Genomic DNA, 27,245 nt, shown 5'->3' with positions numbered 1-27,245 from the left:
AGAGGCTGAGATAAATAACTACATTTTTTATGGTTTTAAGTTAAAAATCATAGCAATAAAAATCTGCTAGATCAGTCTATGAAAAAAGGAAAACACTAAAGCTGAGAGGACCCACATAGAAAGTGCAAAATTGAGAAAGAAGACAACTAGGCTTATTTATATGGCTTATTTACCCTTGTCTTTAATAATGGGTCAGATGAGAAGATGCATAATAGGAATGAATATTCAAAAAGAAAAATTCCAACAGACAAGGATTAAAAAAAGCATTGAAGTTCAGTGTCTGAAACTTTTGGAGCAGATTAATCTTCAGCCATGAAGTATTAGATTGTGAAATTACAAGTCCTGCAGCAAAGCTTTTCTAAATGATCCTATTCATCTCTGGCTAGTGCATTAGCATTAGAAATTAGAAAATACAGAACTTGTATTTTGAAAAGAGAAGAAGTACCCATGAAGTTACAGGACTATTAGCCATGTTTCCTATGTATGCAAGGTATTGGAACAAATTTCAAAAGGAAGACCACCTAACAAATTGGAGATAAGCAGAAAATGTGATACAATACAATCTGAATTGACAGCAATAGATTTTGGCAGATAAACTTGGTATCTTTCTGTGATATATTGGACTATGTTCAAATGAAGGAATGTGATAAATACAACCCAGCTGACCTTCTGCTAAGGCTCACACACATTCCAAGGACAAATTATTAATGCTTAAGGCAAAGACATGGGAAATTATTACGTTTAGTTTTAGAAAAACATCTGGCTCCAGGATAGGTAACAACAACTAACACTGAAGGAAGATGAAGCCAGCAAAATACAATGTGATCATGATCAGCCATTATGTCAATTGTTCACAATAACAGGGCACAAAAATAAATAATAATAATAATAATTAATGACACAAATCTGGGAGATGATGTTAACAGAGACGAAGGTTAGAATACCATATAGGAGAGACCTGATAATCTTGAGCAATGAAGCAATAAAAATCAGATTAAATTTAACATCCCAAGGTGCTAGGTCAGGCACACAGACACTAATAAAAGGATTTGCTGTAAGCTGGAGGCTGAACTGTGCCAGTGTGAGGAAAGGAGAAAGCCCAGACTGGAAATAATCATTCACAGTATGGCCATGAGTCATCAACATGATTCAGCCACACAAAGGTTGATGCAATTGTGTGACATATCAGGAATGATGTTTCCAGTACAGAGACAGATGAGAACAGTAAATCAATAAGGATTATACCTGGAGCATGACACAAACCCAGCCACTTACACTCTATATGGTCAGCCACCATAAATATCGATGGGGTAAGAGGATCTAAACAGACCTTGTTAGCCAAAGAAGAAAGAGGCAAAAAGGAGACCTGGAAATGCAGGCTGGAAATGAGTAATGCTCAAAGACGGTAAGGTACTGAAGAGACTTTCAAAAATCTGTCTGCTGCCCTTGGCAAAAAGGCTGTAAGGCACTGCCTGCAAGGGAAACTCCTAGAGGCAGAGTGCCAGGTAACAAACACAGGCAGAGTAAGATGTGCTTATTTTTGTTTAAAAGTGGATAGGATCTAGATTTTGAAGCTCTAATTCTCATCTCAGACACTTTTCTGTGAGCTTCCTCAGGGAGGGATCGTTAGCCAGTCATTCAGTCTTTTCAACTCCACTAGAAGTGAGTGGTTCAAGGATCATAGCTCAAAGTGGCTTTATGACATATGAGGGAGTTTGAAAGTTTTCCATTCTTACTCCAGGAAAGCCAAGTATCTCCCTTCTTGTTTATGCTTTGAGGATTAAACACTTCTCTTCTATGACCTGGCTCAATCTAACCAAATAATCTTGCTTCAGCCAGAGGCAGGGACAAACTGGACTTTGGAGCACTTGGAGTAGATTTTCCCTAGATTGAGGAAGGTTTTTGCTTGCAAAGTTTTCCTACAGATGCCATGCCCCTCCTCCTAGCTTCTCAGCAGAAAGTTTGACACGAAGTTGCCATTAAATTGCCAATAACTAATTTTATGTTGTGTTCCCTGGAATCATTTTTACTGATTTTGCTTTGCAAGGAGTACATTCTGAGGCTCATGAGTGACAATTCTTGTCACAAGGAGCAGATTTTTGATTAATTCTTTCTGCTCTAGATTAATTTGCGTGACAATCATTTGTGACAAAGATTAATCTTTCAAACAATTACTGTGACAATTTTCTACACAGAGACAAGCCATCACACTTCTGCTGCTTTACTCTGACCTTGTTTTGTGACTTTGGGAAAGTTATTGTTCTCTTAAGATTCATTTTATCTATCTAGACATCTATATAAGTCATCTGCAGAGTGTTTACTACTTGTCTCAGGACATGGGAACTTAATAAACTGTGAAATGATCGAATGGAAAAAGATGATTGGAAAACAATCTGGAATCTTCAATAAAAAAGGTAATAGCTGTAACTTCACAAATATTATCATGAAAAGCAAAACAAAACAAAAAAGAAAAAAAATTGACTGTATTTTTTCTGGAAGTTTTTTATTTGTTTGTTTCTAAGAACTGAGAGTGTTTTCATCAATTTTACAAATTTTAATGAAATCCACATTCAAAATTTCATAAAAAGAGTTAGTGAAGTGATCAAAGCTCTGCCTCTAGCAAATAAACAGTATTAATTACACTGAGCAAAATTAATCTGCTTTTTTTTTTTGGCAAAACTGCAATGCTGACTATGTAAACAACATTTTGAAAAAAATTTTCATTTAATTTTTTTTAACATCTCATAACCATTGGTCCACATAGTCACTTTCGAAGCCTGCAGATTCTCTTCTTTACATAAAAAACCCCAAAATAACCCCACTATATAGAGAGACGGGGTTATTCTTAGAAAGACACAGAAAGGGTGTGAGCAGCACGATGGAGAAGGCAATGTTTTCTGTTAACAGACTCTTGCTCTGTCCTCTGTTGATCATATTTGAATAAAAACCTGCTGTGCAGTTACCTTTCCTGTTCACATGCTGGTGGCCAGAGGGGCATCCAATTGCCTGCAACAGACACTGGCTCCACAGTACATTTCACAGAACAGCAAAGTGTTTGGGATTCTTCTCTAAAAACTACATCCACAGTGTTAAGGACTCTCTAGTGAGGACTGTCTCTTGCAGGCAAGGAACTTCCCACAGATTGTCTACATCTGAGTTTGTGAAGTTTTTTCTAAGAGGCAGATTTCATTAAACTGCAGGGTAGAGACTGAAGCTCAGACTAAAACAAGCTGAGAAGAACCTGAAGCAATCTTGCCCAACCCCAAGCCTCTCTTTAGGATGATCTTTGCCTCTCTCACTGAAGAGTTGCATCCAAAGGCTTGAAGGGGTGATGCCATGCCCTGGCTTTCAGGATGCCCCCACTGGTGTGTGCATCCTGAGCATGCAGGGATAAGCCACATTTTCTTCAGGGAATAAACTCCCATGCAAGAGCCTCATGATCAGGTTGTTTTTACCCCTAGGGAGGACCCAGATCCAGACATCCTGCATGAGCAGGTAGGGCTGATGACACCTCGACTGCAGACTACTGTTGGAAGGCTTGAACTGCAGGTCCCGTCCTAAGGAGTTCAGGGCTTCCAGTCCTGGATAGGGAGAGAAGGGTCCTAAATCAAACCAGGATCCATCCAACTGGTAGAGAGGCACCTGAATGCAGATGTTGAACTCGCCTCTCTGTGAATCTCAGTAGCTTCAGAGCTTACCTGAAATCTTTTATGGAGATGAGAGTCTTCTCTGGGAAGCCAGAGTTAGGGATAAATGTTCCATCCTCACAGGGACTTGTTAGCACTGCTTTCCTGCAGATTTTTACTGGAATAAGGCTATTACTCTCAGTAGTACAGTGTCACAAAGCTGGACAGGTACACCAGTGGACCACACTCTGAACAGCTCCAAAATATATGGTCAGTTTTGTGTTACCTGGTTGCACAGTCTCTTCCTGGCTTAAATATGCTCCTGCAGCTAATGGGACTGTGAGGAAGTCAGAAAAATCATGCCCAGTTACAAACCATGCAAATTTGGTAATAATAACAGAAAATATTGTGATTTGTGTGATACATCTGACACAAAAAAAGCCCGTATTTTCAACAAATCAGAGGTTACAAGCTGAAGGAAGCTATTTCTGTATCTCAGCTGAAAGTTAATGAGGCTCATGCAAAGTGTGAGCAAAGAAACGTGGTGGGAAATTAAAATCTTTCAAGAATCATTGTGTAGACATCTGGGTTTTCCAAAGTTCATTTACACTAAAGCTAATTTTCCAATGTAAAACCTTGGCAACTTTAAGCAGTAAAACATTTGATGCTGCTGATGTAAATAAGGCACTTAAAATTAAAGCTTTTCCTGTGAAATATTGTCTTAGTCCTTAATTCAGTTTAAAAAAACCAAGCAATGTATCTCACACATTTGAAATTCTGTAAAGCATTGTAAACTGCAGTTAAGCAGGAGACTGCAGATTAAATTATGGTTTGACAGGAAGCAGGTATGTGGGACATGATGGGAAGGAAGGAGGAATTTACTTCATGGAGAAATTTTGATGGGATGGGGTTACTGATGGAGCTCAAAAACCAGCCAGAAATAGCAGTGATCAGGGCACTGTGTCCACGGTGACTTTCAGACTCTTTGTGAGGCAGTCAGTGAAAGACAACTTCAAAGCTAAGCTGGATTGAAGTGAAATGATTCCAGAAAAGGAGAGAGGATTATCACTTCCACACTTTTAAGTAACAGTGACACACCTCTCGAATCTTGTATATGATCAGAACTTACATGCTTAAGACAACCAAAGCAGAACAGATAATGGAAATAGTTCGCTTAAAAGCTTTTCAGGGAAGCTGCTAGAGGTTACTTCACAATTAAAACATTTGTATGACCATGTCCTCACACATGCAGTGTTTATATGAGCAGTAGTTCATGTAGGATGGGTGCTGAATTAAGACTTTGGTCACACTGTACTACTTAACATAGACTCAGTGCCCTCACCAGCAGAAGAGACTGGTCGGTCATGCCATGGCTGACATCACTGCTTGGGTTCTTGGGCTGCTTCCCAGGAGGTGCTGATCTCAATTGTCAAGGAGTGTTAGAGTTTATATATGAAGCTGAGCTACATACACCCTGTATTGTCACAGTGAGGATACAAAGCCTGGGGCAAGGAACACACTTTGCCTTAGCTGTACTTCAAGCAGTATTGCTAAAGTCTGGCAGGTTTAGTTTTTCAAAACAAAGGCTATTTTCCTTTATAAAGGAGAATACTTAAAATATAAAGAGAAAGCTGAGATTGGCCAGACGTTTTAGCCTACTAATAAATCTTAGAGGATCTTCAGAGACCAGAAAAGAGAAATTTGACTTAACTGTCATCTAGAATATAGACAGAGCAAAAGTCACGCCTTTGTCATGCCATGCAGTCCTTCTTGCAGCTTGTCTGCTTTCACTTTGCAGTTGTTAAAATGTCCTTGTGTAGTTGTCAGCAATTGTACAGAGAAATAACTCCAGTCCCGTTGCAGTCCCTCAACACTAGACTATGACTTAGAAAACCAATTACTTCAAGGAAAAAGCTGTGGCTGTCCTAAGAGACACAAAACAAAGACCATGCTATGTCAGCCAGGCAGAATTTGCACAGCCCTGGTTTTCCTTGTTCAGCTGCTGGATGGGCAGTTTCTTAGGCTGCCCTTTGATTCCTTGACATTCTGAGGCTTTGAAAAGATATATGCCAAATTCAGAAGGAATTCATGAGAATAAGTCAAGATCACTGTCTATTAGGCCAGGTAATATCCCTGTGAAGAAGACCACTGTGGGAGACAGTACCCCCAGTGGATTCGTCCCATGGCAAATGCAGTTCCATTATGGCAGGACTTAGGACACGTTTAAGGTTGCCCCTAAGGCAGTGCCTAACCATTTGCTCTCCAAAGTGGCTCAGCTGTGCTTGATTTCTGCTTGCAGGGCTTGGAGCTAATATGTGCTTGGTAGATCCTGGGCAGCAAATCCACCAGCATCAGGCCCCATATTAGCTGTTCCTGGCCCTCTGACCTTTCCTTTCTTTTCTCTAGCATTCATAAATAAATAAAGACAAGCCCAAGGGAAAAGAGAACCAAGATAGAAACTGCTGAGCAGGATGACTCTACTTCAAAGGTAGTAAGGGAAAGCAGAATAGTCCTTTGTGACCTTAAAAGACACCATCATTCCTTCTCACGCTTCTCTTTCCTGTCTCCTCCATTGTCCATACTGATTCTCTGAGGACTCAAATGCTCTAGATCAAACCAAGGCAATATTCTGGCAAATAGAAAGATTAAAATAGAAGAAATCTGGTGTTTTTATTGTTGGTAGTGGTTTTTAGGCTTTTTGTGATTTGGCTCATTCTGTTGATCCAGTCTGTGGCACAGCCTCCATGCAATGCTACTGTGAAGAGGTTGGGGTTGATCTATATCCAATAAATTTGCCAGCAGGCAAATGTTCATGCAACTGTACCTTAAAGTTGTCTAAGCAATTAACATAATTAAGATAAATTCAGACCAGTACTTCCTTAGCTGCAAAAAGTTAGACTTAATTTTTCCTTTTGGAATCCTAGAACAGAAACACGCTGAAGAAAATCTTCTAGATTTTTTTCCCCAATTACATTATTTAGTCTAAAAAAAAAAAAAAAAAAAAGAAATAACTACAAAACCATCCCAGGAATCCTCATATTCAGATCATCTTAATGCTCATTTCAGACCTTTGTACTCATATTACTCTGTGGCCTTTGTAAGAAACGGCTGTAACTAAATTCTGTAAGAGATCTTATGAAAATAAAAGTGATTTTGCAAAACTAAAATCCCTAAGTAAGTTACTTTTACCCATTCCTTCTCAATCTCTCATAGGTTTCATTCACACACTTTCCTCTGTACTCATGAGTACCAAGACACCTGTAGCCAAGCAGTTTTGGACCATTTGTATGCAACAGGGAGGACAAAGATCATCAACAACTGTGGCCTCAACATGTATCTTGGGCTTTTGAATTGTCTTTTCTATCTTCTAGGAGTGGATGCTGTTTTGGACTTCTTGCCTTGTGATTTTGACTCACCCTTTGTAAATGTTAGGCAAAATTCCTGAATTTCACAACTTTTATTTTCTTAGCTTGATAAGCTGTAGTCCTGTTCTTTATCCACTTGTCAGCTTTAACTTTAGTTCAGTTTGTTCACATGAAACCACAGATACTGAGCTCAAGGGTGATTAACACATTCCTCTCCTTTTAAACTTTGCTCTGCTGTTTCTTCTGGTGCCTTTGCACACGTTTCCATTCTTACCATTCTTATTTTATTACAGATTTCTACAGTGCTAATGGAGTCACTCCTAACTTGGGACATTAGAATGGACAATTAATTACAGGCCCCCAGGATGACCAAATTAATGTGGTGATAACTGGGCAGAAGCCCACTGCTTTTTTTTGTTCAAGAACTATTAAAGAATGTATTGAACACGATGAAATACAAAGATGAATCTCATGCCTCACTTAGCACATTATCTTTTTTAACGTGCATACAACTATTCAGATAATTTGCCCTTGGTTAATGCTGTGAGTGCTGTTGTAGTCTCTTGAAAATGCATCCACACCTTCTGTACAGTATTTTCTAGTTCAGGCACACCACAGTCCTGCTCAGTTCTAGTGGAGGCAGATCCCTGCTGAAGCACTTGTGCACTCTGTTGTTCAGCCCTTTTCTGCATGATGTACAAGCAGGAGTCTCAAACAGCTCTTCTTAATCTCTGACAAAAATGCTTTCTCCTAACAGCAGGCTCATAAGCAAACAACAAAATGTCATTGTCAAAATGATTATAGTGGGATGACAGAATGCATCTCCATAGTAACGAGTGGGGTTAATGCCACCCCTTGCAGCATCACAGGCAGCCACATGAAAGTTTCTTTTCCTTTCTCAAAGAAGCACTCATGAAGATCTCAGTGGCCGCTCAACCCTGGGAGGTGGAGAGGCATCAAATGCCTCTTATGGCTCCTTAATGCCTGCCTGGAGTGGGTAGTCAGATGTAGTCACAGCTATGAGCAGCACCTGATGCTCCTTAAAACTGCTTTAAAGGAAGTAGCAGGACATAATAGTTCCCTCCATGAGCCCTCTTCTGTTCATCCTCAACAGAGCAAACACAGTCACATCCCCTGCAAAGTACACTTTGTATTTGCAGTCAGTTAATTTTAAATAATTCTGTGTTTCATTTTGGAAGTGAAATGTATTGAGTGGCCAGATGAGGATGTGGACAAGGACCTTTCCCTATCTCCCTAACCACATGTTTTATAACTAGCAACATTTTGACAGTTGCAGATCTGCTATGCTTCAGTAGCGTTGAAAACTACTAATTCCTTGAAATTCATGCAACATGAAGAGGCTAAAGTTTCAAGCCTTAGTTTAGCTGAGGTTAGAATTTTGCTCTTTTGGTGCTGTTTAAATCTGTTGTTGATCCCTCAGTTAGACTTTCAGCTAGTATAAAGCAGAGTAGCTTTAATGATTCCAGTACATCTGTGCCATTTTCTTCCCTCAGTACCTTGTCCTACTGTCTGTCTTGTTAGCTTTCTCTCAAGGCTCCTACGTCTACAAATGCTCCTTGCAGTTCCCATGACAAAGCTGGGAAATACATGCAGTTAGGAGGAAACATATCCCCAGCATGCACAAGCCTCCCCTCTGAACAGCACTACCAGCCTCCAGGTGGATATTCTGATCCCAAGACATACAAACAATTTCCATAAATGTCACTGCTGGGTACCTGACTCATTCCCCCAGGAACAAAGCAGACTTTCCAAAGTAAAGCCAGGATGATGCTGAAGACTGGGACAAATTTTCTGCTAAGTACTTTTCTTTGTGCTTTTCTGTCATTATATGTTGTAACTGCTGGAAAGAAAGTTGCTGCCTTGAGACTTGATTCTCCCTCACTTTGGTAGGTACCTGCTGGGGCTAATTCGTGTGAAGCCATGGCATTATGTACCTTGAAAAGATGGTATGCTCAGGTCTCCTTAGGCTCCCAGCTTTTCTGGAGAGTGTGTGAAGTAAAAGGATTAATGGGAGTCTGAGCTCTTAATATAACTCACATTCACAGTTTATGGCTTCTCCCCTGCAATACATTATTTCCTCCCTTTCCATGCAGTTTTTCAGGCAGAGAAGCCATGTGAAGAAGATTTACTTTTCTTTCAACATGAACTTTGCAGAAGTAAAAGCAGATCGTCTGTTCTGCATTTGCAGAAATGTTTTTTGATCTATGTCAGACATAGCTGTAAAAAATAATAGAATATATCTGAACAATAAAATGTACAAGCAACACCACATAGACACTTAACTCAGTGACAATACTACTAACAAATGTCTGATATTCCTAATCTGTATTTTAAGCAATGATATTATAAGGAGACAGTAAAATATCTATACAGAGAGATTTATATTTTTTAATATGGTCTATATTGATAACAGGCAGGTTTATTTTCTAGGCAGTGATTTTCACCTTAATAATTGTCTCATTTACTTTATGGCCATTTTATGACTGATAGTTTTGTGACTCCTATTACAGCACTGCTTCTGGATGTTAAACAATCTGATGTTCATGCCTTCACACCACTGTGAGTGCAGCTCATCATTTTCATTAGGAAAGCAGTAGTCTTAGAGATGGACCCTTTTACATTACTTCTACCCCAATTTCCTGATGGTAAAATTATATATGCTTATCTTGATTCTCTGCTTCTGTTTCTGCCCATTCACACTTACTGAACCTTACTGACTCACTTAACCTTGACTTAACCTCACTTATTGAACTGACAAATTTCTACCTAATTTGACAGCACGTTTGACATGTACAAGTATTAAGTTTTTCATATCTTCACGGACGTTGACAGCTGGATATGCGAGAATCATCACTTAGTAACGTCTCAGGGTACAAGATGAAGAATTCACATGTGATCCCTTCTGCCTGGAACCAGCTAACCAACCCACCAGTGCATGGTACCTCCAGCAGCATCACTGCAGTCATTGATTTTATACTCACCTCTCCATAAACCCAGAAACAGGCAAACTTGAAGAAGTGTTTGGGGTAATTGAAGTGGGAACTGGAGGAAATACAGGTGGGTCCGGGACGGCTGAAAAGGGAGACAAAGGAAAACAGAAAGGACATGAAAATGAAGGGAAGAATGAGAATATGGAAGCATTGTAGGGGCTGGCTGGAAGTTGGAAAGATGAGAAAGATGAGATCTATTGTTCTGGGTCTGATTAAGGATTTGGGGGAGACAGGATATTCCTGGGGAAAGGCACTTATAAAATGAAGCTGGAAAACTTATTGCAACCTTATTCATGTTATTAATCAGATTCTTCCCTTGAGTCTGCCTTTCCAGGAGGCAAAGTTTGAGGCTATGTGGAACAGATCCTGAGATCTTCCTTTCACAAAAAAACCTATTCTATTTGAAGCATTGTATTTCCTTTTTAAAGCTGTGATAGAACTGAACACTCAGGCTGGCTCCCATGGCTGGTCCAAGAATGCTGACTTTCACATAAACTTGGTATTGTAGTGCTTTGTTGGATTTTGTGCTTGTGAGTCAATGAAACAGTAATTTATCATCTGTTTTTGTTAACGTATATTAGTATACAAAGAAGAAAGAACAGAAATATTTTCAAGAGAAGGGAGAAAGCATATTGTGAAAGTAAAATGTAAAATTGCGGCCAGGCTAACCCTTGTTTGTGAGATTCTCCAAGGAAGCATTTTGTGCAAGCATGAAGTGTTCCCAGAGCAACACATCAGAAGCTTTTTAGGTGTTCTGAGTGATGGAGTTGCAGTGACATTTAAAAAACAGATGCATGGCAGATCATCTTTATACTGTTGACTTAGGAACTAAAAAACTTCCCAGAAAAGGTTCTGAACCAGAAGGGCTCAGAAAATTATTCGAAAAATTTAGTAGCAATAGATATGGTCTGAAAAAACATAATGAGTAAACATAGAAGACAGAAACATTAATTTAGACTAACTGTAATCTGTCACACCAATTATTAGTGCCTATACTCCCATTTTAGTAATATAATCACAATTCCTGAATAAATTTTTTTCTCCTAAACAAACACTTCATGTGGATCCACATAATTGTGTCATCTAATTATAAGTTTAGCTTCTCCAGGACCTCTTATTTGGTACTCTGTTCAATGGTAGAAGTGGGACACAACTTACAGAAACATATTGGAAGAGGAGAAGTAAAGGAAAGGCACAGAAAGAGATATCTTGCCTCAGTGGTATCAAAAAAATGAATTGACAGGAAGTGCTAGCAGACAACAACATAGGCCTGGCTTCTTATACATAGACCTTTATTCTCATCCAAAATTGCTTCAAGTAAATAAAATTTGAAGGACATGCTCTCAAGAAGTACACCTTTTACTTTTCAGCCATCTCTGTGTGATGTTTATTGGCCAATGTCCTCAGGGAGTTTTGAGGCAAGGCTGGAATGATACCAGCTCATTCCAGTCAGCCAGGCATAAAACTGCTCGAGAACTCTCTCCCCCAATTCTGAAAGAAGGATTTGGCTATCTGTGAGCTTAACCCAATTTTCCTGACAGGCTGAGAAAACAGAGAGGGCTTGGAGCCCTATGTTGCTGCACTTGGGAGCAGAACAAAGTGCACTGGTTTGGGTTTAGTTCAGGTTTGGCTACTTTTTGTGTGCTTTTCCACTGTTCCTTGATCTCCCTTCACCACTCCTAGGAGTTTTCTGTACCTCAGAGCCCCCAGATCTGACTGAACCTGACCTTAGGGGGCCTATGAGCCTAGTATCAGCTAGAATTTTAATCTGATGTACCCCACTGACACTGACAGTTTTGCTGGGGTTTTTTTTTGTTTGTTTGGTTTGATTTTTGTTTGTGTTTTCTTTCTGTTTTGTTTTGGTTTGGGGGTTTTTGGGTTTTTTTTGTTTGGTTTGGTTTGGTTTGAGGATTTTTTTGTTTGTTTGTTTGGGAGTTTTTTATTTGGGTTTTTTTGTTAAAATTTTTGTCTTTATTCTCAACTGAAGAGAAAAGAGCTGGATACACAAGCAGGTACTGAAGCACAGAAGAGAGGAAAAAAAGCATTAATTTCAGATTGTTCTTGAGCACTCTGTAAGTCCTATTTTGCATGTTAATGTGGGACTTTGGTGAAAAAAAAGCTTTGTGCTGCTCCTCAGCACTAGGAAAGTTCACCCATGTCTCTGTCACCTGCATGAACATCTCAAAGTGTCTTGAGAGTGGTCAGAAATATCTGGGTGAAAGGAAAAATTGTTGTTTCATGGCATTAGCAAAATAATCTCCCCATTTGTACAGTGTGTGTTTTGCACATAAATCAAAATGACCCTGTGCTGTGACAAATCTGGAACAGAAAGTTAAAGATGTCTGATAGTACTGCTACACCTAATTCCCCTCCAGATTTTGCAACTGTGGAAAGCTGGCTTCTGCTCTGTTCAGCTTGAGGATCATAGACTTCTGAGCTACCTCTTCCACTTCTTTCTCACCTTGTCTGACTTTCCATCAAGAAAAAACTTCCCTTATTACACCAGGGATATTCTGTGCAAACAACTCCTAATATTCACCTTATGTGTGTCCAGCAGTAAGTGCTTAGCAAGCTGTACTTAAACCCCTACAATGGCATGTATTATTAACCCTGTATTTTTTCAGAATTTTGGTATGCAGGTTTTCCCTCTACTTCTTCCTAATTTGCCTCTGAATGTGATCCAAAAAGGCTCAGAAACAGCTGAGCCACTTGGCTTCAGAATTTACTTTTTATCATGAGACCCTTCAGACCATGCAAAAAGAGGATTTATCACCAATCTACCTTACAAGTTTTTCAGAGCTCTGAAAATCATTTTTGAGGCATGTCTTTCTCACTTAGACAGAAAGAAGAAAATGTGGATGTTCTTCTAAACTAGAATTCACATTCAACGTGATAAATACACTTTGTGCTGGCATTATGCCATTTTAACATGTGGGATGCAAGTACTTTGCGGCTTAGGCAGACCACTGTGAAGAGGCTGATTCCCAGCCAGGGACACAGGAAAGCTGGTCTCAAAGGCTCCGTGCCTATACTTAGTGATGAATAGGAAATGAGATTCTCTAATCCATCCGTCTCTGATTTGGGTTACTTTCCATATTTCTAGTCACCTTGGGCATGTTTGAAGAGTGTTCATTATAATGAAATGTCCCACTTGCACTCACATGTATTACTTTGCAATAGAATTACAACAGTTAAGGACACCTGGTTATGCTCCTTAACAAGTCTTCTCAGCTCATCTGAATTTCTGCAAGCTGATCAACTGGTCTGAAGGTCATGTACATCAGTCTGTGACGCAACTTGTAAAGGGACAGCTGCAACTGTCAAATACTGAGATTATAGAAGTTTGTGGAACATTAGGGGATTTTTTTCTTCTCAAGGAGAGAAGGAAAAAAGCCTCTTAATCTCCTATTTCTAATGTAGGCTGGTGCTGGCACTCACTATTGAAATAAGCTAGAGACCCTCAGCAAATGCCTCATGTGAGTGAAATCAGGCTTCCTTCTGGCCCCATAGCCTGCCCAAAGACACCCTTGCTAGAAGTGACCTAAAGAGCTGCTGGAAGAAAGGGATCAGATATCTCTAACAGGGAAGTCTGTTGAGTTAGTAAACACCTCTGGTTAGGATAAAACTGTGAGGCCTTTATTATTGTTCTCTTGAAGATTCATGAGGAGACCTTCCATATATAATAAATGTGAATATTTTTTCTAAAGATATAGTAACTATTAAATATATTTGCACAGTAAAAGAAATAATGTCAAGCCACCAATACATATCATCTATTAATCTTGATTGCTTACATATCTGAAGTGCTTGCTTTTCCTTCTCCTGCCTTTGGTGCTAACATGTCTTCGTGCATTATTTCAGGTGACAGAGAATTACTGTAATTCTAAAAATAATTTATTATCTCCCAAGAGCAACGGTCATTTTAATTTGGAACAAATAAATGTCAAATAGTGGATGATGTACAGGATAATAATTCATGGGCAGCCAGCCAGAGGAGATAGCTGTAATTACATTCAAGTTCAGGATGACACAGACACCCGAAAGATGAAAATCTGAACGTTCTTAGGCAAGTTATCAGAGTTCATTTTGCTGCAGGATGTGCTGTTATCTGATCCCCTAATCCTGCCTGTGCCCTGAGCTCATCTCATGAAAGAAGAAAACCCACAGGAAGAGGGGTCCTACAGAAGTCCCTCTTATCTGAGAGCCCAGCAACCACCAGGCTAACTTTGTGGAAGGGACATGATTCATGCCCAGTGGAGCTGAAGCAGGTTCCAGCAGAAGAGAAGCTTCTTGGTGTCTATGGAAGCAAATTCATTAAGGAGAGAAGCATGAAGTGCTCAGGAGAACCAGAGCTCTTCCCTGGACAAAACTTGCTGGATAGTGTGGGACACATAAACACACCCTGTACTTCCACTGGTCTGCTTGTTTTTTAATCTGCAGCTTCACTCAGTTCACTAAGACACCCAACTGCAGTTTTGATAGACAGGTATTCAAGAGTCAGTGGAAAGCAAGGCTTCCTTGCAGCTGACAATCTTTGATTAAGCCAAATAATTCTCTTGGATTTGTTGACTGTATGTGGATTCATTGACTGTGTGCTCAGTGCAGGGGTCTAAACCCAGGCATTTTCAGTGCCACTTGGGATACACTCAGGTGTCTGAGACACCCCACTGGATCTGCCTCCTTATGACAGATATGGTAGAAGACCTTCATACCTTTGAATTTACCTTTGTAAAGCACGAATAATGTCAGGAAATAAGCTCTTGGTACCCAGGGCATAAAAAGCATTCTTAAAAAACATTAATTTTCTCTGATGTGCTATTCTCTTTTGCTCCTCCTTCTGCACAAGTATCTAATGCTTGTCAGTGCCACAGACCGTCTCCAGAACGAGACAGTTGATTTGCCTAATTCAAAAAGGTGAATGTTATGTCATATAGCCATGTTACTACAGCTGTAATAGATGCCTACGTCCTATTATTAGAGCTATGGAAGGGGATGAACTGGAAAATGCAGGCTAAGATAGGGCTTGCTCAGACATTTGGAGGCTTTTGGATTTGGGAAAAAATGAGCAGTTGTTTATTATATTACCTCATTATACAGAGAAATGCTATTTGTGAGGCTTATCTGAACATCCAGGATTTCTCACTATTTAAGGATGTTCTGGTCTAGATTTTCATTTGGCCCCATTCATAGCCACAACTTGAGCAACCTATTAATTTTAATGAGTAATTAACAGAAAAAAACCAGTAAAAAATAATCATCTGTACACATGTAATAACAGGAGATAATTCTTTAGGCGCAGAAGAAGCTTTTCAGTAAACCTGACGAAAAACTCACTTTCATATTGTGGAGGAAAATTAAGAATTTCTGGCTTAAGTGAAGCAAAATCCAACTTTCTGAGAACTTCGTAAGCACAGATTTTTTTCCTTTTATTAGAAGTATGTATATTACATGTTTGACCTATTGACAGGACAACAGAACTCTGCACATGAATAAGTAGAAAACTAGTAGAAAACTGCGAAGTACTAAGCAGATGTTCTGCTGACCTCTTCCCACTGGAATCTGCTAGCTGTGCTGCTTGGCTTATTCTCTCTTTCAGCCATCAATAAATCAGTATATCAAAAAGGTGGCAACAGAGGAAGCTTTTAACTAAGCAGTCAGAAATTTAATTGCAGAAGTTGGGATAGTTAAATGGAACCACATGTATTGCAGAAGGACTTAAACTTAATCCCTAACAAGTTTTTATAATGTTCATCATTATTTCCTTGGCATTCAGCACTTGATAATATGAAACTAGGAAAAAAGGATTTGGGATAAACAGGGAATGAATATCTTAATGCTGAAGTTCATTAGGCTAAGGAGTAATGTTCTAAAGAAATAGTATAAGTTTTATATTTTAATGACACAGAAAATGCCTAGACAGAACACCAGAAAAATGGAGACAAAAATTGAAGTTTCTTACCCAGGCACACCAAAAGAAAAGGAAACTTTCCACATGTGTGAACATGATAATCTAGTAAATTATTTTAATCCCTAAATCCTATGATACTCTTGTCAATAAAATAGTTGTCAATTAACCACGTGGCTAAAAGTTGTACTGGATATGTGCCTATCTGATGCCATGAATATTCACTATGTAGCCCTAGAAAGTATCACAATCTATCCTGCTTCTCTTCACCAATACTAAATAATCCCTGTAGTATTGTAAATGTGGAGGGGTTTTTACTACTTTGAGTTTCATGCTAATTTGTGTCATGCTCTTGATTCAGACCATATTAGCAGGAAATCTTTTAAATGTGCCCTGAGGGAACTAATCTGCTTTCGCATTGTGCGTTAGGTCGTACAGCCCCAAAAGCGTTCAAACCACAAAACCACCACATTAAGATTCAGTGCTGCATAAAATTGATTTTGTAGTCTGAAGCAAAGCTGGCCAAGGCTTCTAATCATGAAGGCATTTCTGAGGCTCTATCACCTGGCACACAAGCAATCCTAAGACGGTAAATTTAACAGGTATCATATTTGCATACTTGTCAGTTGTTGCCCTTCCGCTTTGCTCATTGAGCTTCAGCTGACTTGGCACATCTGCTTTTCCTCTTACTGCAAGCATTTTATCCAAGAGAGTGTCAAAGCTTGTGTTACTGAGGAAGACTCAGTGGGAATATTTTCGAGGTGCTGAGACCTAATAAAACATTTTTGAGAGTACCATCAGTTGGTTGCTAATTCAGGCAACTTTTATTATGAGTAAACAGATTACAACTTGAAGTTTGCTCTTTCAGTGTTAGACATTCCAGATTGAGACTGTGTGCTGGAGGACTGTGAAGACTATCAGACCACCATATTCAAAACGGTTTTCTTTCTCAGAGGAAGGATATCTTTGTTTGTTTCAAGGAGGCAAACCTTGCCTATGACTCATCTGTGTCTCCTCTCCCTCTATCCTATGAATTCAGGCACCTCATTAAGTGGAGAGGAGGAATTCTCATGCTGAGCAGAAAGGGATTTCAGGGCTAGGAAAGTTACTCTAAAAGTTGTTTTCTTGTCAGTCTTTTATCTTCTTCAACAATTACAGGGTATGGAAATAGCTCAGGACAGCACAAGAGAGGGATTTTAAATCCTGATGTTGCTATAGCTGCACAGAAGCCATCACTTTATGCAAACATTCCCTTTCAGTTGATTGAACTATGTACAGAGGCAAGTACATGGAATGTTGGTAAAAAAGTCAGAACTTGACCTAAAAAACTCTTATATTATTGGCCATGAGATAATATAAAGAGCTCCAGAATTCTCTTGCAATGAATTGCTAGATAACTGTCACAACACAATTAACATCTTACTTTTATTCATGCCAATTTTTCAAACCTGAATGTTTTTATTACTGACTTCAGGCTTGCAAAGCCTGTGTCCTGAGGTATAAGGAAATGAAAAAACTGTTAATAAAAAGGCAATAAATCCTCCTTGCTGAAGGAACACTCCCTTTCTGTATTTCCCTGAGCTGCAGCAGCAAGTCTCTTTCTCCCCTTTTGTACCAAGCCCAGTATTTAACTAGCAGCCTGCTACAGATCTTTCTGTGGTGTGGCATGAATTGGGGAGCCCTGAAAAATGGTCAAACCTCTGTCATGTCCTGTCTGCTTGTGCTCCTCTTTCCCCAGGAGGAACACAAGGTGAATTGTTCCTCCATTCTTCCTCTGCATCACCCCTCTGGTGATGAGGGGTGATGAGAATGAACCTCATCATGGTTTATAGAGAAAAGCATACAAGGTTTAAGCATAGGGTTGGACTCAGTACTAGAAGATGTACTCCTGAGATTTATAGTGATGAAGGTTGGAAGAGACCACCTGATCTAATGTGATCTATTTCCTGAGCCAGGAGCTTTGATACTGTTACCTCCATTCTAAGCTGGATCCCTTGGGACTGATTAAACACAGTCTTTGAGAAGGCCATCTCTCCTTGGCTGCAAAAAATGAAGCGACAGAGAATTTATCATCTCCTTTTTACCCCGTGGCTTATCAGCCTCCCTGCTAGAAGTTTGTGTCTAATTTCTGCTTTGAATTTGGCTTCACTTCCAGCCACTAGCTCTTGATGTGCCTTTCTCTGCTACATTAAAGAGCCATTCAGTAACTGGTATTTACTCCCCATGAAGGTTCTTACATGCTATAATCAAGCTGTCTTCTAATCTGTTTGATAAGATAAACAGATTGAGCTCTCACTGTTCTCTCTTTTTATTTCCCCTTCCAGACATCAAAACATATCTGTGGCTTATTTCTATATCCTTTGTAGTATTTCAACATCCCTTTTAAAATGTTGACATCAGGACTGTATACATTATTCCACATCAGTCCCAATAATGTCACACAGAAAGAAAAGGCAATTTCCTCCTCCTACTCACTATTCTGTTGTTTATACTGACAAGAATTGAATTAGCACTTTTTGCCTCTGTATCATACAGGAGCTCCTGCTACTCCATTTCCTCTTAGAAGACAATGCTATTTTCAGTCAGTGCTTTCCAGGGTACAGAAGACCTTTCTGCAAGAGTGGTTTGCACTGCCTGCTTTGAAATGAACAATTCTGTTTGTCTGGGATTTACCCAACCATACCAGCAGATGAACCTCTTTGTGGTTTTAGCAGTCCTGTTACTCTTGCCAGTATTTAGTGTTGCATCACTAGGGATTTTGTATTAGATTCCTAAAAAGGTGAGACTATTAAACACCATGAAATTTCTCACCGAACTCTACAGAAGCTCCTAGAAGTAGTCCTGTCTGATAAAGGCCCCCAATGACAATTTTTTCAAGGTCTTTGAGACAGACAAATATTAAGTTACTCATTATTTACTTTACTGATGCCCTAGAGAGCTCCTTTGCTCTTCACCCTGTTGTGTGATACTAAACTGAACAATTTGTGGAGGTCTGAATAATACCACACCTGTTCAATTGCCGCTGCCAGCAGAACTTGTAATCTCATAAAATAATGAGGACAGGGTTGTCTGAAAATAGCTAGATCCTTAAGGTATATTGACTGTCATTAATTACTTACATTCACTGTGTACTTATTCTTAGGTCAGCTGGTCTGCTACTTTGCCTGTAGCACATGTACTTAAATGGCTGTACAACTTTAAGGTCATTCCACTGAACATTTGAATATTGGCACAGGAGAAGCACTTTCAGGGTCTTGCACACTTCAACTGATATTGCAAGGTTTAGTGGGAAATTGCTCTGCTTACAAATGAAAAATATATTTATCATCTCTTGATTGCAAGTAGTGTAGGACTGACAGTTACAGGAATATATGTAATCTACATTCATTAATGTCCCAGTTTCAGATGGGATAGAATTTTCTTCCCAATACCTGTGTTTTGGATTTAACATGAGGACAACATTGATAACACACTGATGCTTTAGTTGTCACTAAGTATTGCTTACCCTAAGTCAAGAACTTTTTCAGTGTCTCATGCCCTGCCAGTCAGCAGGGGCACAAGAAGCTGTGCAGAAACATGGCCAGGACAGCTGACCCAAACTGGTCAAAGGGATATTGCATTCCATAGAACACCATGCCCAGTATATAAATTGGGGGCAGTCTGTCCACAGGGGCTGAACACTGCTGCAGGATGGGCTCAGCATTGGTCAGTGGGAGGTGAGCAATTGTATTGTGCATCCCTTGTTTCTCTTGGGTTTTAGTCTTTCTCTTTTTCCTTTCCATTAGTGGTGGTGTTGTTATTAATAACATTAATGTATTTCAATTAATAAACTGTTCTTATCTCAATGCACAGGTTTCAACTTTTTCTGTTTCTCCTCCTCATCCCACTGGGCAGGGAGGGAGAGTGAGTGAGCAGCTGTGTGACACTTAATTGCTGGCTGGGGTTAAATCTCAACAATTAAACAAGTCAATGCAACATCCTTCAGCAACACACAATTCATAATTCTAAGACCTCACTCTGCTCTTTCTGAACAGGGTCTGTAACACCTTTTTTAGCATCTTTGCATTTTCAGCACCATTATTAAAATTCCCATCTAGTATGTAATCTATACCAGTGCTAGGGCTTCTCTTGTTCCAAAAATATCAGTTCCTTGATACTGTCCTCTAACTCAGAGAGATATAGACATTTCCTGATGCCTACCACTTTTTATTGGTTGCATATTCTTGTGAGGTATTTCCTGGTTTAGCAGCGACATTCATGAAAACAAATTTCAGGACCCCACAGAACCTCATGATTGGACCTATTCTTTGAAGAAGGTGATGAATGATAGCACGTCACCTTTAAATATATACTAAAATTATCAGACAAGTACTAAAATCTGATGCCTCTCCATGCTTTGTGCAAGGAGCCACAGCAAATGCTGGGTAACTTAGTTTACCATCTTGTGACAGAGACTTTAGCTAATCTGCAACATGTTGCCACACAGAGCTTTTAGCATACGACAGGAGCTTAGACAACTGACTTAGGCATAGACATCTGAATTAAGGTGTTTTGGACATGGACAGCTAAATTAATGTGTCTTGATTTTGGAGTGAATCCCACGCTTCTGGTTCCTTCATGACAACCTGGAACTGAGCCTTTTCATTTTCTTCTTTCTTTCATTATATTCATTTTAGAATGTTGTCATCTCGTACTGAGTTAATTGCCAAGATAGGCTAATCCTCTGAGGCAAAAGTGATCTCTGTAGGCCCTTAAAACTTTTCAGTCTCATAGTGATGGTATGGTTTTTTTGCTTTCAGTTAAACCACTCATTCTCAACATGTTTTGAAGCATTTTAATACCTTACTTTTACCCTCAAGAGTAAAGAAGTCTTAATTTTACCCTTTTTTGTCTCTACTCAGCCATGCAGTAGCACTGCAGATGTTGAGGCAAAGTCCCATCCTTTAAAAATTCCATTCTGCCTTTGTACCACAGCATCAGATGTAGCTCAGAAAAAGACATCTATCATTAAAATAGAAGTCTGGGCTTCAGTCCATAAGGCCACTGATTTAGTAAAGATTTCTTTGACACAGTCTGACAATTCTTCAATTGTCAAACCATAATTTTCAAATTATATAACAACACGACTGAAGAAGGGTTAAATCTATATCCATTTGATCTTCTTGACGCTGAAAACATCTTTTCAGTTTCTCATACCAGGCCTCAATCTTGTGAGTGAGAATCTACTAATAACCCATTAGACAGTGCACTTTTTCTCTCATTAAACCTCCTTTTTTGGTGCTTTTTGTTCCCATTAGCAAGACAAGAACAAAGAGTTGAGCTTTGTACTTGATATGCCGTGAAGTGTCCTGTGCAGCCACTCGTATTTCCTGCAGATTTTGATCCCTGTGCCTTGAGACTGCCTTCATCCTCTTAACTCTCAAACAAGCTATGTCTTCTGTATGATGAGATATCTTGACCTAGACACCTATGCTGAGCTACAAGAGTGGAGATACCTATTTGAATTTTTTGTGCTTGGGTCCCCTCAACTCAGGACTGAGCTCTTGGAAGGTCGGGATATGAAGCTGAAAATAAAGTGGGACAAAGAATAAGGATAAGTTGGGAATATGATAACACAGATTGTGAGCAAGACCTGGTTTTGCAATTAGTATCCCTATTGCTATTGAGGGCTGAAAGTTTTGTGATCAACCAAAATATGTTGCAATACTGGGATCACATGCAATACAGCTGCATGTAAAAGTGGGCTGTCACCACCCAGATGAAATGTATACCCTGTTGTCTTACTGCGTTTTCATAAAACAAGGTATAACCCTAACTTTTCATTTACGAGCAGATTGACTGGTCATGTACATTGAATATGCCATGTGCACGGGAAAGAAATTTCAGCACAAGGCCCTGTAAGATGGCACCTGTTTCCAGCTCTTTCACGTAAACTTTCTACCTCTGAAAAATACACTTTGGCAATATAACTTCTACCTTGGCCTTGAGTAAAACTGCACTCATTTGTTATTCCCTAATCCTGCATTCCTCAGAATCAGTGGGACTAATGATTGGCAGAGTTTAATCCATAACTTTGTGTTCATACTTCAGTTACGCAGTTCTGAAATTATATTTTAATTCTATGCCATATCCATCAAGTAATTCTGCAGTAAACTACAGGTAAATCTCAACTGAGGGCTATTTCCAGTGAATCTCCCTAACAAAAATATTTATCCAGCAAGTTCCTCTTGACTCTAATGGAGAAGTCTCTGTTTCTCTGTCCCTAGGAGGCAAAGTACAAGTCAGAAAATGCATTTGAGGGGAAAAAAAAAAAAAAAAAGAGATCATAATCACTAAATGATTGGTTAAATAGATATATTTGACTATCTGTTCTTCATTTCTGTTTTATTATCTCCATAGTCATAAAAGAAAAGTTGTCAGTGTAGTCATCTAACCTTCCTTGCTACATTGACAAAAATGGTGATTCTGAGGCTTCAGCTGAGTCCACACTTGAATTTTGCTTCAAATGGCAAATTTACTTCATAATTAGAAGTGCTTCAAAATCCCCTTACCTTTATGATTGCGAAATAGGTTCTACATTCCCTATTGAAATGGATGGTAATTAGGAGAACTCTAAACCTCCCAATTACACAGAATCAAAGTTTACACTCTTGCTGGAGGAAACATGCCCACGTGCAAAGACACTGATTAACATAAAATCTCTGTCAAGTGTTTTTAATCTTTTATTCATTATTTGCAGGAGTCTGGTAAGTCAGACCTTAGAATTTTCATTTTCCATTCCAGGGGAAAAGGCAGACTTATTCTCTGCATTTCTCACCGAGATTGAGAATAGTTCTGATTTTTTCTCACTTGAGTCATATCAATCTTTGAGGATTAAAAATTAATGAAATTCTGATTGATAGTGTTTATACATGCCTACAAGTGAGCCTCATCACAACTATTTTTCACAGATTTAAGGCTAATAATGAATGATTCAAAGGTAACAATCATGACTTCTTACACCTCAGCCAGGGTGCCTGGGAGAAGGAAGGGACTCATCCTTGTGTTCTGCCCATTCTTCACCTTTCCTTCTTTTCTTCTATGCTGGAAAAACTGCTGTTTCTCTTTAATTCACCCCCTGCTAATTTTTTGTTATTTGCACTTACTTGTCTTTTCTACCCTTCATCCAGACCTGCTGCTGTAACGCTTCTCAGGCAACATGAAATTGTGAAAAATGGATTCATGCTGCTTCACACCTTTCAGCACAGTTTTTAAACAAGAGAGAAATCAAAACAAAAGCTCTTTTTCAAGTGAAAAAAATCTGGGTAAACTATTTACATTTCTTTCTTATCTTTTTATTGTTCATGCAGGTTCTTTCTCCTCTCTTAACTCCCTCTCTTGAATTTCTCCTTTCTATCCATAATAACTTATATTTAAAACTTAGGAAGATAAATTGCCCAAACTGTTGGGCTTGTTCATGGGAATGACTTTGCCAAAATAAACTATTTTTCAGCCATTTCAGAATACAAATTATTCAAGCCACATTTCAAGGCCTGGCCAAAATCCAGCAGGATGTTTATAAGAAAGTAGTCAGACAGATCCTCCGCTCTAAGCAAATTCCAGTAAAAGAGAAAAAGAGAAGTAAAAGAGTTATTTGAAAAAAAGGTACCTCCAGCAGCATCTCTATCATCCTTCCTGAGATCATTTCCTTATGCCATTTCCTCCCCAGAGAGTCATGGAGCGAAGACCTTCCCTCTCCAAACTCTTGAAGGTGGAAATACTGAAAAATCCACTCTTACTCCACAATGATGTATTGGGTTAATCATGTTGCAGTGATAAACTGTGACAGACATAAGCTCTTTGTCATAGTCCATTGCTATGTTGTAATATTTTCAACCTATTCTTAGGCTTCCTTGTGCTACTGATGCATTTTAATGTAAACTGTTCCTGTTTTAAAATTTATACTGCAGTTCTGGCCTGTATCATGGTGAGTGACACATGGTTCCAGGCTCTAACCTGAGAGAGTTTATAGTCTATGTATGAAAGAATTTATACTTCAGATTAAATATTTCAGCTGTAAATTCTGTCTCAGCGTCCTTCAGGCACCACATCGACACACAATTGTGTTCTCACCACCACTGTTCTCTAATTTCTTTGTGCTATAACCTTTTGAACAGAGTAGAGAGATGTGACAAACCACATCTTCTTATAAATAAATATAGCTGATGCTGTTGGATGGAATGAAACCTGTGCACCATGCTGTCTTTTTTAAGGGTTTTCTCCTGCAAAATTAAATTTCCTTATAAATTGCACAAATTTGGCATCAAGAAAAAAAGTCTAGAAATTTGGCTCTCCTGCTGCTTCCCTGAAGTGCTGAACGATTAGCTTTTCCTGTGGTGGCGAAAATAGTGTGTGAAAACTGGCTTAACTTTGTCAGGGAAACCCCTGAGCTGTTGAAAGAATCAAAGGAACCCTCCACAATCAAGGGAGTAAGCCATGGGCTCTGCAAGCAAGGACATCTCTTTCCAAAGGTAAAAGGAAAGCACCATAGTGCTCACCAGAGAAAGGAAGTTGCTGTGAGGATGCTCAGTAACTGTAACCAACTTCATTGCAGTCAGTGAACAAATCACACTGAAACCTTTTGTTGGGGCTGACAAGAAAGGGCTGAGGAATGAGTAACCAGGATCTGCTCTAACAGATAGCACAGACATTAGGCAGGGTCCCTGTCCCATTTCTCAGCATCTGAGAAGATGAAGCCCATTATCTCTGAGCACCCTTAGCAGACAGAGTTCCTCCACTCAAGCATTTGAAGCTTTCTGCAAACATGTGAAAGATGACACAGACAAAACTAAGGAAAGTGCAACAGAATGTGCTGTGTAAACAGCAATTGTATCCTGATCCTTTGAGAAGGCTTAGCAGAAGTCCATCTCATGCCTTTCACCTCTATCTTAATGATGTCTATGAGGCAAAGGTCCATGAGTGGTTTTGTGTTTTCTCTTCACTCATAGTTTTGATCAATTGTAGCAGCTATCCACATCCCTCTAAAGAGGACCTGGACCCTAAGAATCCTCTTCCCTGCTCCAGCATGAAAACACCACCTTCAAAACACTTCAGTATTTCACAGTTTTTGATTTAAAGTTTATCTAGCTCTTCTCCAGTGGTCTGCATCCTCCTCAATATCTCTCAGATCACAGAGAAGGCCTCAAACCACGAAATTTTGCCACAGAATAAAAAATCTTCTCTCAGTCCTTCTGGGCATCTGTCATGTGTCTGAAATATAACAGTGACTAGGGAAATTCTGAGTACAGAGCCTAAGCTGAAAAATCTCTCTATAGGAGTTCTCTTCCCTTTCGATCATGTGGGGAAGTACCACAGTGATCGTAAAGCAAATATTCAATTTGCATTGCCATCTACAATGCCAGTAATTAACTCAGTGGCTAATTTGTTGTTAGCTGCAACTGATGGATTCAAGATGAAACTTGTGCTTGTTTTGTAATGAGCTGGTCTTTGGTATACTTCCTTCTTGCACAGAATCTGAATAATTTTACACAAATGCCCATGTATATAAATTCCTTAAAGGGCAAAAATGAAATTTTGCATGCAGAGATATTCCCACATTTCATGAAATCTGACATGTTTCTATTGCAGCTTAAATTTCAAGTTATAACTATTATTGAATGCCATGGATCCTCTTTTCCTATTCCAGTAGAAAATTCTGAATGGCTTTGAAACACAGAAAGCAATGGAAGGGAACTCAGTTGCCATGAACAACCCAGAATTTGTCTCCTCTTATTAAAGAGCAAAAGTGGGTAGCAACAGGAATTTTAGAGGTCAGTAATACTCAGGGTCAGGAAGGGGCAAGACCTTCTAAACTTACAGGAGGAGGCTCTTGATCCAACTTTTCACAGTATGACATTTACTGGAGCATTGGTTTCCTCCTCTTTCCTATATACCCCTAAGATAATTTTATAAGCAGCCACATAATTTGAGCTGTACCAGCAACCTCCCCTCTGCCCGAGGTCAGAAGGAATCCAAGAGAGGGCTGAGTGGGTTCAACCAGAATTATTCCCAACAGCTTGTGGATCCAGCGGTTCAGATGTGCTGAGAAAACACAGAGAACAATTACATTTGTGCCAGAGTCTTGCATCCCATTGCAAGAGTGGGTCATGAGATGTTTTCTCTTTAAATGCCACTTGTGCCTTACAAATTAATTAATAGAGGAATTTGCTTGCACTCCAGTTGTTCTCTTCTTTACGTAAGTGACCTTAGAGGGTTGCATAACCCAGCACAACACTGTGATTCACTGCAATGCTCTACCATATTTAGTCTTATTAGCAGCTATTTGAGAAACGCTGCTGCTCACTCTGGAGAGACATCATTTATAGTGCTATATAAAGGTCTCTATATTTTTCCCTCATGAAAAGGATTACGGCAGCATTCTTATCTGTAATGCAATCCAGAATAGGAAAGACTCATTGATTTTTGAGGAGGCGTTTCCAATATGGTGACCTGTTCCGTACTTTCATTTGAAGTGTAATTATAGAACAAAATACTAGGATTGGAAGTGCATGTTGTAGAGGAAAAAATCAAATGCACATTTTTTCTTGACATTTACTGAGAAAGAATCCTTGCCTGTTTTCTAAATGTTAATGAACAGCACACACAAGAAGAATCAGGGCATTTCTTCACAGAGTTAAGTACCTACCACGCTTACACCAACTGCAATAACAGTATTCTGAAAAATAGGGCGAGGGCTGAATTTTTGCTCCTAATGTTAGCTCTTTTACTGGAGAGGAACAACCAGAAGACAGATCTGTACTGCATGAGCATTTTAACATCAAAGTCAAGGAATAAATCCCTTGTCACTTTGTCCTCCTGCACTATGACTGTCATTTTCTGGATTTTGACAGAGCTAGTTCTAGTCTTGTCAGTGCAAGTGGAAGAGGAAAAGAAACCTTGGTGCTAGTGTTAGTATGTATGCCAGAAACCCCATAACTTTTGGTGCTTTATCCTGTGCATTTGGGAGACCTTCTGTCTCCCAAAACTTGAGACAATTCATCAGATTTGACACGCTGCCAATTTTAACAGGAAATTAATTTTCTTGGAAAAAATAAACCTTTGATTCTGGTTAATCTTGATTTTTTATTTATGGGTAATGGCCATTTCCTGCCCCATCAGAGCAAATCTCAACCAGGCTCTACAGATTTTATCAGAAGCAATATAATTTTCATGCTGTGAGACATTAGGAAAATCCTGAGAAGTGAAGAACAAATTTCATATAAGGCACCTTCTACCAAAAGTAATATTCAAGGGCATTCCCAGGAAGAAGCCAGCATCTTTGGATATTTGGATCTTTTAA

At 39.2% G+C, this 27,245-nt stretch overlaps 1 long non-coding RNA gene across 1 annotated transcript in view; it reads right to left on the bottom strand.

The window, feature by feature from the left end:
- Positions 1-6,453: 6,453 nt before the first annotated feature.
- Positions 6,454-27,245, bottom strand: part of LOC121657923 — a 71,311-nt gene continuing 50,519 nt past the window's right edge. The window contains exons 4-5 of the long non-coding RNA XR_006013791.1: positions 9,994-10,084; positions 6,454-9,229 (exon numbers count right to left, since the gene is read on the bottom strand). This is a non-coding gene — a long non-coding RNA (uncharacterized LOC121657923). The remainder of the gene's footprint in view (positions 9,230-9,993; positions 10,085-27,245) is intronic.

This window comes from Corvus kubaryi, unplaced genomic scaffold, assembly GCF_017639235.1.
Source record: "Corvus kubaryi isolate FWS band 111438036 unplaced genomic scaffold, C.kubaryi_AGA036_p1.0 split1-65, whole genome shotgun sequence".
Taxonomy (NCBI): domain Eukaryota; kingdom Metazoa; phylum Chordata; class Aves; order Passeriformes; family Corvidae; genus Corvus; species Corvus kubaryi.
Note: the sequence above shows the minus strand (reverse complement) of the source record. Positions and strands in the feature narration are given on the sequence as shown.